This window comes from Equus asinus, chromosome 3 (genome assembly GCF_041296235.1).
Source record: "Equus asinus isolate D_3611 breed Donkey chromosome 3, EquAss-T2T_v2, whole genome shotgun sequence".
Classification (NCBI taxonomy): domain Eukaryota; kingdom Metazoa; phylum Chordata; class Mammalia; order Perissodactyla; family Equidae; genus Equus; species Equus asinus.
In genome coordinates, this window is record NC_091792.1 from 103,135 (window position 1) to 115,326 (window position 12,192).

Consider the following 12,192-nt stretch of genomic DNA (forward strand, 5'->3'; position numbering starts at 1 on the left):
GGGAAACTAAAGCCAGTTAAGATCATAGTGAGCAGAGGCTGGCCTTGTGGCATGGTGGTTAAGTTTACTCACTCCACTTTGGCCGCCCAGGGTTCACAGGTTCAGATCACAGGTGCAGACCTACACACCACTCATCAAGACATGCTGTGGTGGCGCTCCACATACAAAATAGAGGAAGATTGGAACAGATGTTAGCTCAGGGCCAATCTTCCTCACACACACAGACAAAAGCTCACAGTGAGCAAAGGAGCCGTGAAACTTTCTATAGGAAATAGGATTTACAAACTCGGAGACCCCAAAACAACCCTGGTCCAAGGAAGAGAAGAAAGTGGTTATGGAACTGTTAACTACAAGACTTAGAGACTTTCTGAATGACAGCTTCAGTTGAATGTTGGCAGATTTGTTCAAATATAAAACTTAAGAAAGCCAATTATTAAATATAGTTGAAAAATAGAATTTAGCTGCAGACTATAGGTGGGCCCATGCTCTCACAAGGAAATTATTTCATAAAAATAATCATCCAGGAAAAACAGGTCAAAACTCCCAAGTCTTTCACCCATGGCAAAGTGTGTTATGGTAGATTTTCTAAGAATAGTGTTAAAAACCTGACTTTGATAGCCACTAGGAAACCAACAGAGAGGATACTCAAATTAATTGCAGGAAATATGTATTTCTATGTGTATAAGTTTCCTAAGGCTGCCACAAACTTAACTTAAAAAAACAAAAATTTATTCTTTCATGTTGGGATCCAACACGTTAGTGCCAGATTCTCACTAAATAACATTAAACATTTTCTGTGTTGAACTTTGTGGAGATTCTCTAAGTATTGATAATAAACTTTGCAAATGCATGTCTAAATAACTTGGCTATTTTTTTACAGACCTTGAGCTAAATCTCTATGCTTCCTCTCACTTAGACGTGACTTTTGGACGTCTTCCTTCTAACACATTTGAAAATATTGCTGTTAAGAGTGGATTAACTGTGACATTTGGAAATGTCAGAAGGAATTTTGGCCACAGCAATACTGGCCAGAGCATCACACGGTACAAAATACTGTTTTGAGGGCCTGGGTGCTCATGACATCTTCTCTTTGTCTGTCTTCCTTCAGGAAATAGGTTTTAGCACTGAAGCAATCTACTCCTTACAAAGCAATTATCATTAGAAAATGTCACTGCATAAATTGTAGGATAAGAGAGGCAAAGGGGTCTGATTAATGGCTGTGCTACTAGCTTGTCTTAGTAGAGCAGAATGCCGGCATCAAGAACTCCTGTTCTGTCTTTTACTTCTGTGGAAGTAACCATATTAGAGGGATTGATCTGAATAACAGAATGGTTGATAGGATTTTCCAAAATTCCAGAGATGCTCAATAGGAAGAGAAGCACTCATAATGTTTGTTTGAACACAGTTAGTAGTGAGTATGTTTTGTTTTATGCAGTTGATGCATTCCTGAACACAGAGGTAGATTGAATTAACCAGTAACTCATATTTATTAACTACTGCTAGGGACCAGGTTCTGTGTCACATCCTTTACAAATCTAGTATTCTTAAATCTTCATGACAGTTCTATAATGGATATACTATACTCATTCTCGTTGTACAAATTTGGAGTTCTGAGGCAAGTTTTGTAAGTTTCCCAACGTCAGTCTGCTAAGTGGAAAGGAAGTTCACACCCAGGTCTGACCCAGGCTGTCATGTTAGGCAAGCTTGCTAAAGCTTACATATCCTCATATTGGATTCTTTTCTAAGGAAGTCGTGTCATTATTCGTGTGTTGATTTGATGCTCAATAAAATTAAATTGCTTAAAACCAATTTTTGGTATAAATCACAGCTGTAAATTTGGCCTCTTGGTATAACCAAGTAATCTAAGGGATGTGATGCTGGCTGGATGTTGGCTCCCTCCTCTTTCTTCCAGGTCTAAGATTCAGTGACCCAAGTTTTCATGTTTAAATGAGAGGGGAGATGAGTTTTAATGCTGTTCTGAAAATGTATTAAAATTACACTGGAGTTAGAGAGCGGCCAGATTTAGCAAATAAAAGTATGACTGCATTTGAACAGTTATTTATCTGAAATTCAAGATTCGCTCACATCTTTTATCTGGTAGCCCCAATTTGAGTTCCTCCAGCTTGAATCTCTTTGATATTTGCTTTTATTCCCCCTAATTCTGTTTTCCCTTATTCACTAGAGTGTTACATACACTCTTTAGAGTACAACATAGAGTATGATTTTGTTACTCCGAAACTTTCAGACCAGGCCTTCAAGTGAGCTGTTCCTCTTTCAAGTTTCAGGCCTCAGTGGGCTAAGCTCATCATCAGCCAGCATCTCACACCCTCATTTCTCATTCAAGCTTTATTCTCTGGCTTGTACTCTGACTTGAGCTTTTCCATGTAAGACATGCACTGTTTTATTGCATTTTGACAGTCATACACAATGCAGAAATCTAAAGCAGGAAAAGGGAAAGTAGAACAGGAAAGAATAAGGCAAACTGGCAGGAATTAAGTCTGGAGCTTCTTACTAGAGTAAGAAGCTTGTTGGAGAAAACAGGATCAGATACTGGGACTAGCAGTTGAAGACAGGTGGTTGAGAAGCCTGAATGCTCAGGAAAGCTGAGACGGATGCTGCAGCAGAGTTGCTGCTCACGTGCAAGAGCAGGGTGGTTCTCCTGGGGCGGAGGTTTGGACAATCAGAGATGGATCATGAGAGATCAGGACTTTCAGGATCTGTGTTGTCCAGGAACGGCTCCTCTTAGTTTTAAAGGCACAACATACTCTAAGAAGACAGGGTTCTGCTAGAACATTGTACCAACAATTGAGAGAAAACTCTTCACTGCCACCCACAAAGATGCATTCAGGTAAGACTGGCCCTTGCTAATGAAGAGTCTATTAATTTGTTTGAATAAATAGTCATTGAAAATACTGAGACCCTAATTTAGTTTGATACATACCCACCTGCAAGCCTTTCAAAGCAAGAAAGCAGTTCCAGAGGAAACTTAATATAACGAGGTCTCACCTGTAAGAGGTAGCTTGGCACAGACCCATGAGCAGTAACATAGAATACAGTGTTTGTCTTAACTCTACGTCTGTGTGAGTTACAGACACACACACACACACACACACACACACAGAGCTTTTATCCGTAAACATCAATCTTAAATATAAATATGAATCTTCTCAGATCCTCTTCATTCACCGCTGGCCAACTTCCCATTCACCCACCTCCCTCTTTGGCCCTGACTCTTGGTGCTTCTCTCATCCACATCCTCATTCTGGCTTTTCTGGGTAAGCACAAGCTTCTGGTCTCTTTGACTTTAGACTTTAGTTTGTTCTCGAGACTTCAAATCCTGGGTATTCATAAATCAAGTTGTGATAGATAATTTGAGGACGTTATACACAACAAGAAAGGTGGTAAAATTAGAGTCTTGTTAATCAGATTGTGGAGAGTTACCTATAATGTGTCACTGCGTGGGGATTCTGAGAATAAGAATTCCATAGTTGCCAGTGACCAATAAAGAATTATTTTTTAAAAATCACCAAATCACCAAATTTTCCCCTTCCAACAAAACACTTTATTGGTTAAGTAATCTTTATTGCTAGGTCTTTAATTTCCTTACATGAACATTCTGCAAATTGCTTAAGGGAAACATTACACAATGCACTTTGAAAATCAACCAATAGAAAGTTAAGTAGAACTTAACATGACTATTCACTGTGACAGAACTGAATATCTTTCTGTGTGTGAATGATGAGGAGGTTTTGTGGGGGATAGTATCGGAATACAGGTACTCACGGTCCTGTTAGCTGCAGTGAGGGTAGGGGGAACAGCAAGCGTTGAGTCATGATCCCCAGTGGTATGGGAAAAATTGTAAACTGTGGCTTCTCCGAATAAAACCCTGCATCACCTTTAGGATAAAGTCTAAAATTCCTAACACGACTTTTAAGGTCAGTCATGACATGGTCCCTGTTTATGTCTGCATCTGTCTCTTTCTCCCCTTCCTCTGTTCACTTTGTACCTCAGACGCACTGATCTACTGATCTTGCCATTTCCTGAATTTCAGGCATCCTGCTTCCATCGCGGCCCTCCTGGAACGCACTCCTCTGACAGAACACCCTTTCACAGCCTGCTCAACTCCCGCTTACCTTTCAGGGTTCAGCTTCAAGCCCCTCTGTTCTTACCTCTGTGTTAATTTATTCTGTATCTTCTTATAATAATTACGCTTTATTATAAGAAGAGATTCTATGTTAATCTTTGAGTGTCTATTAAAAGAAAGTGGCTCTTATTCTTCGCTGTATATCTGGGCCCATTAGGAGGTGGGGACTTTGAGAGGTCATTAGGTTCAGAGAGTGGGGCCTTCAAGGTCTGTTTTAATTAACATTCAAAAGGCATCAGAGTGGAGCCCTCCTGATTGGGATTAGTGCTCCTGTAAAGAGACCCCAGAGATCTAGCTCCTCCCTTCTGCCCTGTCAGGTTACAGTGAAAAGACGATCATCTGGAAGCCAGCTCTCACCAGACACCGACTGTGCTAGTGCCATGATCTTGGACTTCTCAACCCCCAGAACTATGGTAAATAAATGTCTGATATTTATAATCCACTTAGCTTATGGCATTTTTGTTATAGCAGTTTGAATGGACTCAGACAAGATGTTTACCAATTACAGTTAGGATAGAGACCAAAACTTTTAACAAGTATTGGTTTTCTAGGGTTACCATAACAAAGCACTGCGGACTTGGGGCTTAAACACCAGAAATCTATTTTCTCATGATTTTGGAGGCTAGAAATCTCAGATCAAGGTGTCAGCGGGGTTAGTTTCTGCTAAGATCTCTCTCCTTGGCTTGTCAATGGCTGTCTTCTCCCTGTGTCTTCACTAGGTCTTCCCTCTGTGTCTGTGTCTTAATCTCCTCTTAAGAGGACACCAGTCACGTTGGATTAGGGTTCACCCTAATGGCCTCATTTTAACTTAGTTATCTCTTTAAAGACCCTGTCTCCAAATACAGTACATTCTGAGGTACTGGGGGTTAGGAGTTCAACACAGGAATTGGGTGAGCCACAGTTCAGCGTGTAACAATGCCCTGTAATGTCAGGCCCCTGTTGCTATGTGCTTGTAAGCTTTTGAAGCTCTCATGCAAAGGACACCAGAAAAACTTGTTTATAGTAGAAATTTTTGGGCAAAGGAGAACATACCATGACAGAGCCTCAGTAGTGTCTCGGAGGGAGAAGAGGGTGCTGACGGGTGGTCTGTGTGGAGATGGGTTAATGAATTGGTAAACCACGCAAGTGGCTGCAATGGACAGCATCTCTTTGGTTGTAACATGGGAGGACATTGTGAGTTGATGTTAAAAGTGTCGAAGTGTCTGAGCTTATGTTGTCTGTGTTGCATATCGCAGGTAGGTAGGCTTTAATTGTTTTGACAGTCATAATAAAATTTTACTTTCTGTGGCTTCTGTGTTTTTATTTTTTATTCCTCAGTGCCCTTCTCCATTTCTGGTTATTCTTTAACCTAAGCTTAAGAAAAAGCCATTGCCTTCTGGATATGTGATTGATCAGATCTGTATTGCTGTCCGATGGGTTGTGAGTCATTTAGATATTTTCCAGTGTCACTGTTTCTTGTTCCTTCTGTCAGAGCAATCATCTGGCATGACAGTGGTGACATTTGCCTACTGCAACACTAACAAACACTAAGGCAAAGATTCGTACGAGAGTTTGCAAAACACTCCGAAACCATGATTATAGACTTACAAATAAAGGTCATGAAAACATGCTCCATAATTTATTTGGATCTTTCTTATATAAGCAAGTAGCTTTTCCCTTTAATTTGGAAATTGATTTTTCAACTTTGCCAATGTCTGAAGATTGGCAAGTCCCAAATCAGGTATTTGTCAAAGATAAGATCATAGGACCACCATGAATAAAGGACGGAGGTGGCTACTGAGAATTTAGAACCTTGAAATAGAGAGTGTAGGAAGTAGCAGAGAGGATAGACCTGCACATGGGTGTGAGCCGAGAAAACCATTGAGCATCTCTTATGGAGGAATATTGTCTTCCTAAAAATGAGACTTTTAGAAACTAATCTGTAAAAATCCACTCCATCTCTAAAGCCACTATTACTCATGTAAGTTAACAAGATGCTGTGTGGAATCATCTCTGGTCTTCTTAAATTGCAGCTTATGCCCAAAGTGAGGATAAGAGACACTAAGGACCCCACATTCTGATAAAAACTACTCTGAAGTCACTAAAACTTGGGGCCAGGTGCCATCTCCCTAGGGCTTATCAGGGAGAAGACCTATCTAGAGTCCACCCTCTTGCACCCTTCCTCCATTCACCCCCCAAGGTGTTTAAGGAGAAGCCTGTGGAGGAGAAGGAGAAGGTGCCAGAATACACACTTCCGTAGGAAGTGCAGTGCTTGTGTGAAAGGTTTTCCCTTCCATTCTGGAAGCAAAGAGAATGGGCTGAGAGTCCAAGAGAAGTCACTCATTGTGATTGGAGACACCTTCAAGAAAAAGAATCTGGTAGATCATCTCCTGGCTGTATCTCCTCAGCTGAGCGAGTGGCCTGGTTGATCCGCCCTTGTATTTATCTGATTGGGAGGAAAGTGCATTGCAGAGAGAAGGGAAGGGGCAGAGCTGGATGGCAAAGGTTCATGAGTTTCTCATAAAGTAATGGATGGGTGCAGATGATAGTCAGGTTCAAGCTCTCTTACCAGATGTGTGCAAAAGAGGGCAGACTACCAGGCTACGGGTGGGTGGCTGGGTGCAAGACGGAGAGACAATGGAAGAAATTGATCCAGAAGTGGATCTCATTTCAGGGAATTCTGCAATGGGGAGTCCCTGCAGGGCTTGTTAAAAGTATTCACATGCAACCCACGTGAGAGTCAGAGTGTGGACAGCTGTCACACAGGGAGAAGAAACAACAGCTTGCAGTGGATCCCAGAGCACTGACGACCTGTAGGCAGAGTTACTGATCTCATCCAGTAAGTACAGGACGTTTGGAACGTCTCGGGATTCTTCTGCCTGCCCTGATAATGAGCTCATTCGAACCTGGAAATGAAGAGGACGGTGAGGTGTACTAAGACTGGACCACCCCCTCCTTTCCATAGAGCCCACGTGGCCACAAGCCCTGCGCTCACAGAAGCAAAGGGACAACTTGGACTTGAAGTGAGTTTGGAGTTTTACAATGGACTGGACTAAGTCTGGGTGACCAAAAGTGCCTGGAGAAGTATGAAATACTTAAAATGCAGTTAGCAAACAGGACAGGGAGATTTGTCAAAGGATTTTTATCAGAAATTGGAAAGAGTTGTTTCACTTTTATGCCTCCAAGAGCTAAGAATCAATATCCTAGTTGCATAAGCCTCTTCGTGCTTCGGTCTGTGGGTGTTGGCTCACCCTTTCCAACCCCAGCTCCGCTCTGCAGACCTGCCTCATGCAGAAGCCGACATGGGGACCAGGTGCCTTTCCACACTTCACAGTCTCAAGTCGTTGTATAGCTTCTAGTGTGCAAGTTGTGACTGAGTTTATGGCTGATTATCTAGCTCTGCTCTTCCTGACTTGTTTTAAGAAACCCATCTCAACACTCTCTCTCCCAGAGAAGTAATGAGGAAAACTGGCAGATGTATTCTAATGACACTGAATGACTTATCATTATATTTTACGTTTCACTCTATGTTTTGTCTTAGCAATCATGATAAGCTGGTTTCTTCTCGGTCATACATGATGTACATTACGTGACCAAAGAGTTAAGGTGAGAGAAGGTCCATGACCCGGTCTCTGAGGTCTGAGCACCAGGAACCCCGCACTTATTTTAGGGAGTTAAATGCTCTCTTGCGTTATTTTTTTCTTGGACTTTCATTTTTGAATGCTAGTAGGTTTTATACCCTCAGTTTTCTAATCTTTCTTATTGGCAGAGAAAAAAGGGATAAAGCTGAGGTTTGCTTTCTCATTGTCACCTGTCAGCAGAATGCTGTTTGTCCTCACAGCAGATCTAGCCTTCCCTCATTCTTTTCTCATTTCTGAGCATGTTAAAACACTTTGGTTTTGTGGCCTTGAGCTGTCTTCCCAATCCACTCATTATTGCCGTAGCCTTTTAGAGAGAATTTTTACAGAACAGTACCATGCTTTAATATTTACCCTTTTATATCCTGTTTACTCGTATTCTTTGGTATAAAGACTTGAAATCCAAAGAAGTTGGAATGCTTCCTGTATAACTACCTTGTTTTTGCTTTTCTTATATGCCTAATATGCCATTTTGTAGTCAGGACTTCTTGTTTTAATGTCTAATTCCCTTGGGCTGTATTGTCTTTTGCATCTCAGACCCTGACCGGATTTCCCTGCTCTCTGTAACGAGCATTAAGGCATCACTATTACCTTCTGGCAAATTAGGATTGCTTGTTGAAACAGGCTGATTTAGAGTATGGATTTTAACAAATCAACATCTATAGGGCCATTTTGAAAAATAGTTGGAACTCACTAGATTTGCAGAAATGTGTTGCTGCCTCTGCTCCTGGTCTTCTGGGCTCTATCCCACATTCTCAGCCTCTCCTGGCTGAGAGACACCCTTATGCACCCCTTTGGACAGCAAGGCCAATACAAGCAAACCTATGCACAAAACAAAGGAAGCTATCAAAATCCAGGGATAGACAGTGAACCACAGACACTTAAGCAAGAAAATGATATTATAAATATTATTTTTGTGCAAGTTTGTATCAGCAGTTGGAACATGATCCATTGTGAGTGGAGATGGGAAAGACAGTGGGAGTCTGTGGGAGACAGTGGGGTCTGGGAGAAGCTGTGGCCGTCAGAGGCATGGGGTAGAGAAGGCTGGCGGACGGGGCAACTGAGGAGAAGCAGAGAGGCCAACGCGAGGCAGCAACACAGCAGCAGGGTGGGGCAAGTGGATGTAAGAAGAGTGGGTGCAGTTCTGGGTCTGGAGAAAGACAGGGCAGAGTGAGGAAATCAGGAGGCCATGTCTGTCTAAAGAAGACGAAGAGATAAACAGGAATATTTAGTTTCACAGGCCAATTACACCTGTTTCTGGTATATATGTTAGCATGTATTTTACTCAAAGGCAGTAATTTTTATTCCAATCCTTTCTTTTTTATTCATCCTACTTCTGTCACTCAGTAACATTCTATGTTAGAACACTTCATCCTTTATCCACCAAATGGAGAGAAGTTTACATTATCACTTTTTAATGATGTGAAGTGCTTTCCAATCATAAATAAACAGTTTACTTTAGACTCAATGATGGGACACATCAGACCACAAAAAGGAAATGAAAAAGGATGAGAGTTGAGGCCATCCTGGTGGCGTAATGGTTAAGTTCATGCTCTCTGTTTCAGCAGCTTGGGGTTCGTGGGTTCAGATCCCAGGCACAGACGGACACACCACTCATCAAGCCATGCTGCGGCAGCATCCCCCATGCACAATAGAGGAATCTTGGCACAAATGTTAGCTCAGACCCAATCTTCCTCACCACAAAGAAAGAAAGAAAAAGAAATGAAAAGGATAAGAGAAATTGAATAAAAGAAACAAAGCAAAATTATCTATCCTCAAAATTCTACCTCTCCGAAGAAGATAAGAGAGTTGAGGAAGATCATAACCCAGTGCTGTCACGGTAATTCTAATTTCTAGGCAAGGGTAAAATTTGTGTTGCAAACTTTTCCATGGAATGATCTATATGTGAATGAATGCTGGAGAGACATTAATAAAATTAAAATGGAGATTTAATATAACTAGCCTTACAGACAAATATCAACAAGACCATACACATCCATAAATTTAAAAGATCATGTCATACAATTTCTGTCAGAACTTGTGTTATAGTTAACATTTTCCAATAATAGTGAAGTATGATAATATAAACTCTGTGAAAACAAACAACAAACAACAACCACTCACAGTTTTTATTATATATATTACACTTTCATTTACTCAAAACCATGTGTAGAAATCCTATAACCCTTTTCACCAGCAAGTCCTATGTCAAGTGAGTAAGACCCTCTGGGACACAGATACCTGGAAGACCAGTAACTGCCTTTCAGGATGGTTGTTTGATGCTGTTCCATTGATTCTGGTTCCGTCACAGTTTCCTGGGTGCTTATTAGATAGGTGGGTTACTGGATGCTGCCACAGACCCACTGAACCAGCTTGCGAGCTTATGACTAGGAATCTGCATCTTGAATACGTGCTTTAGACAATTCTGAGGCTCCCTTATGCTTGAGAGCCTTTGTTCCAGAAATCCACAATATCTGACAATCGTTAACATACATGAACAGGCCGTAACATAGTGAATAAAGTCGTTTTACGGACAATAAGGCTTTTTTGCCACATCCGTAGCTTAGCCCATGGAGGAACCCACGGTAGATGCTTCATATTTGTGAGTAACAGATGGCTTATGTCTTAGAAAACTGAATTACCATGGTGACCTAAGTGTTTGCAGTTTTTAAAGCAATATCTTTAATTATTTTTGATTACAAAAGAGAGAAACCAGTCGTTACTTTTTATTTTAGCAATGTGTCCTAAACGTTTGTTTTTCATGATTTCAAAATGAGGAAAAATAAAACACTGAAAGGTCTATGTGAGAAGAAATACAAATAGGTCCTAAAATATGCCTAAGATTGACTTTTTAAAAAAAATAAAGAAAATCCATAATCTACCCAAAGTTCTTTCTCTGCTCACTGATGTTACCTTTAATCTCACAAAATGCTTAATGCACCAGAAAAGGGAGGGCAGCAGATGAAATAAATAAGCCATTAATCATTTGTTTGAAACTCCTGAAATCCAACTGAGGCTGATTATCCTCTGACAAAATGAAAGAAAAATGGATCCAATTTGCTGAAGCCTTATGCCTGTTGGGAATACATTCAACAGAAACAGCTGCTTAGTCAAATAGGGTTTGTTTTTCTCACGTAACAAACCTCTGGGCAAGTGTTGGGTCAACTTCTCTGCGGTATCGTCCAGAATGCTTCTCTTCTCTTTATGTCTGTTCCACCACCTCCACATCCGTTTTGACTTCAGCGCTCTAGGCGGTGCTGTAGCTCTGGCTTTATGTCAAGGTTCATGGCAGAGGAAGTGGGAAAGGGTGGTACTATCTACTGCTTTTTTCTCAATATCAGCAAATAAAATCTTTCCCAGAAACTGTCTACTAGATTTCCCTTTTTCACTCAAGGGCTCTTTGACCAGAACTCTCTCACGCGGCAACCTATCTCTGTGAATCCAGGAAAATGCATGGTTAGCGTTTGTATTCTAGAGTAGGTTGCAGTGGAAAGGGTGGCTGGGAAATGACTTTTGAGTTGGCCAAAGAACAGGGTCTGCCCCAAGGTCTTTCCCTCCTGGTGGCCCTGGGGCTGGACTCTGTAAGAACAAGATTGCCGGGAGTTTAACTACTGAAGAGGCAGCTTGACTATCTTGTGGGACACCCTGAAGTTCTCTCAGAATCCTGCTCTGGTTACAAAAGATCACTTGCTGTTCATTCTGGCCCTGCACGTGACGTCTCCCAGTACGCATCCTCCCTCCCTGTGTGGCATCCTGACCCTGGAAAGCACTAGGCTTTCCGGTGGGGAGAGCGGGCTGTGGAGCTGGATGGCCCAGGTATGAATCCCGGCTGCGTGACTGACTAGCTGTGCCATCTGGAGCCAGTTATTTAACCTCTGGGGCTTCCTATCCTCATTTGTTGAGTGTGAATAATAGTGGGACCTATCCTGTGGAGTTGCTGTAAAATTAAATGACATAACCCCATAAAAGCAGTGCCCATATGCTAAATGCTTGACAATATTCATTGTTATTATTTTGACTTATCTCTAGATCTTACCAATGTACGAAATCACAATACTTGACATGTAGAAGGAGCTCAGCTAAGAATTCCCTCCCAGTTCCCTTCTTTGTGCACAAGTGACACATTCTTATGTAAAGGTGTGCGTGTGTTATGTTTGTGTGATTTGTGGAGGTGGGTGCAGCTGGTGGCCGGACTCTGATTTCCACATTCTCCCTTCTCTACTTGGAAAACTTTTTCTTCATTTTCCTCCCGTCCAGCTCTGGTTTCATCTTTCGATTCAGACATACTCACTTTATAATTTACAGAGCGATCTTTCCTGCCTTTGGTGTTTAAGTAGCTGAAGTTAATCTCTTGGAAGGAGATCTCACTTGGATTGATATAAGATTGAAAAAGCATTAGGAGAAAATAAAAGAAAACTCTTTAGGGTGAGT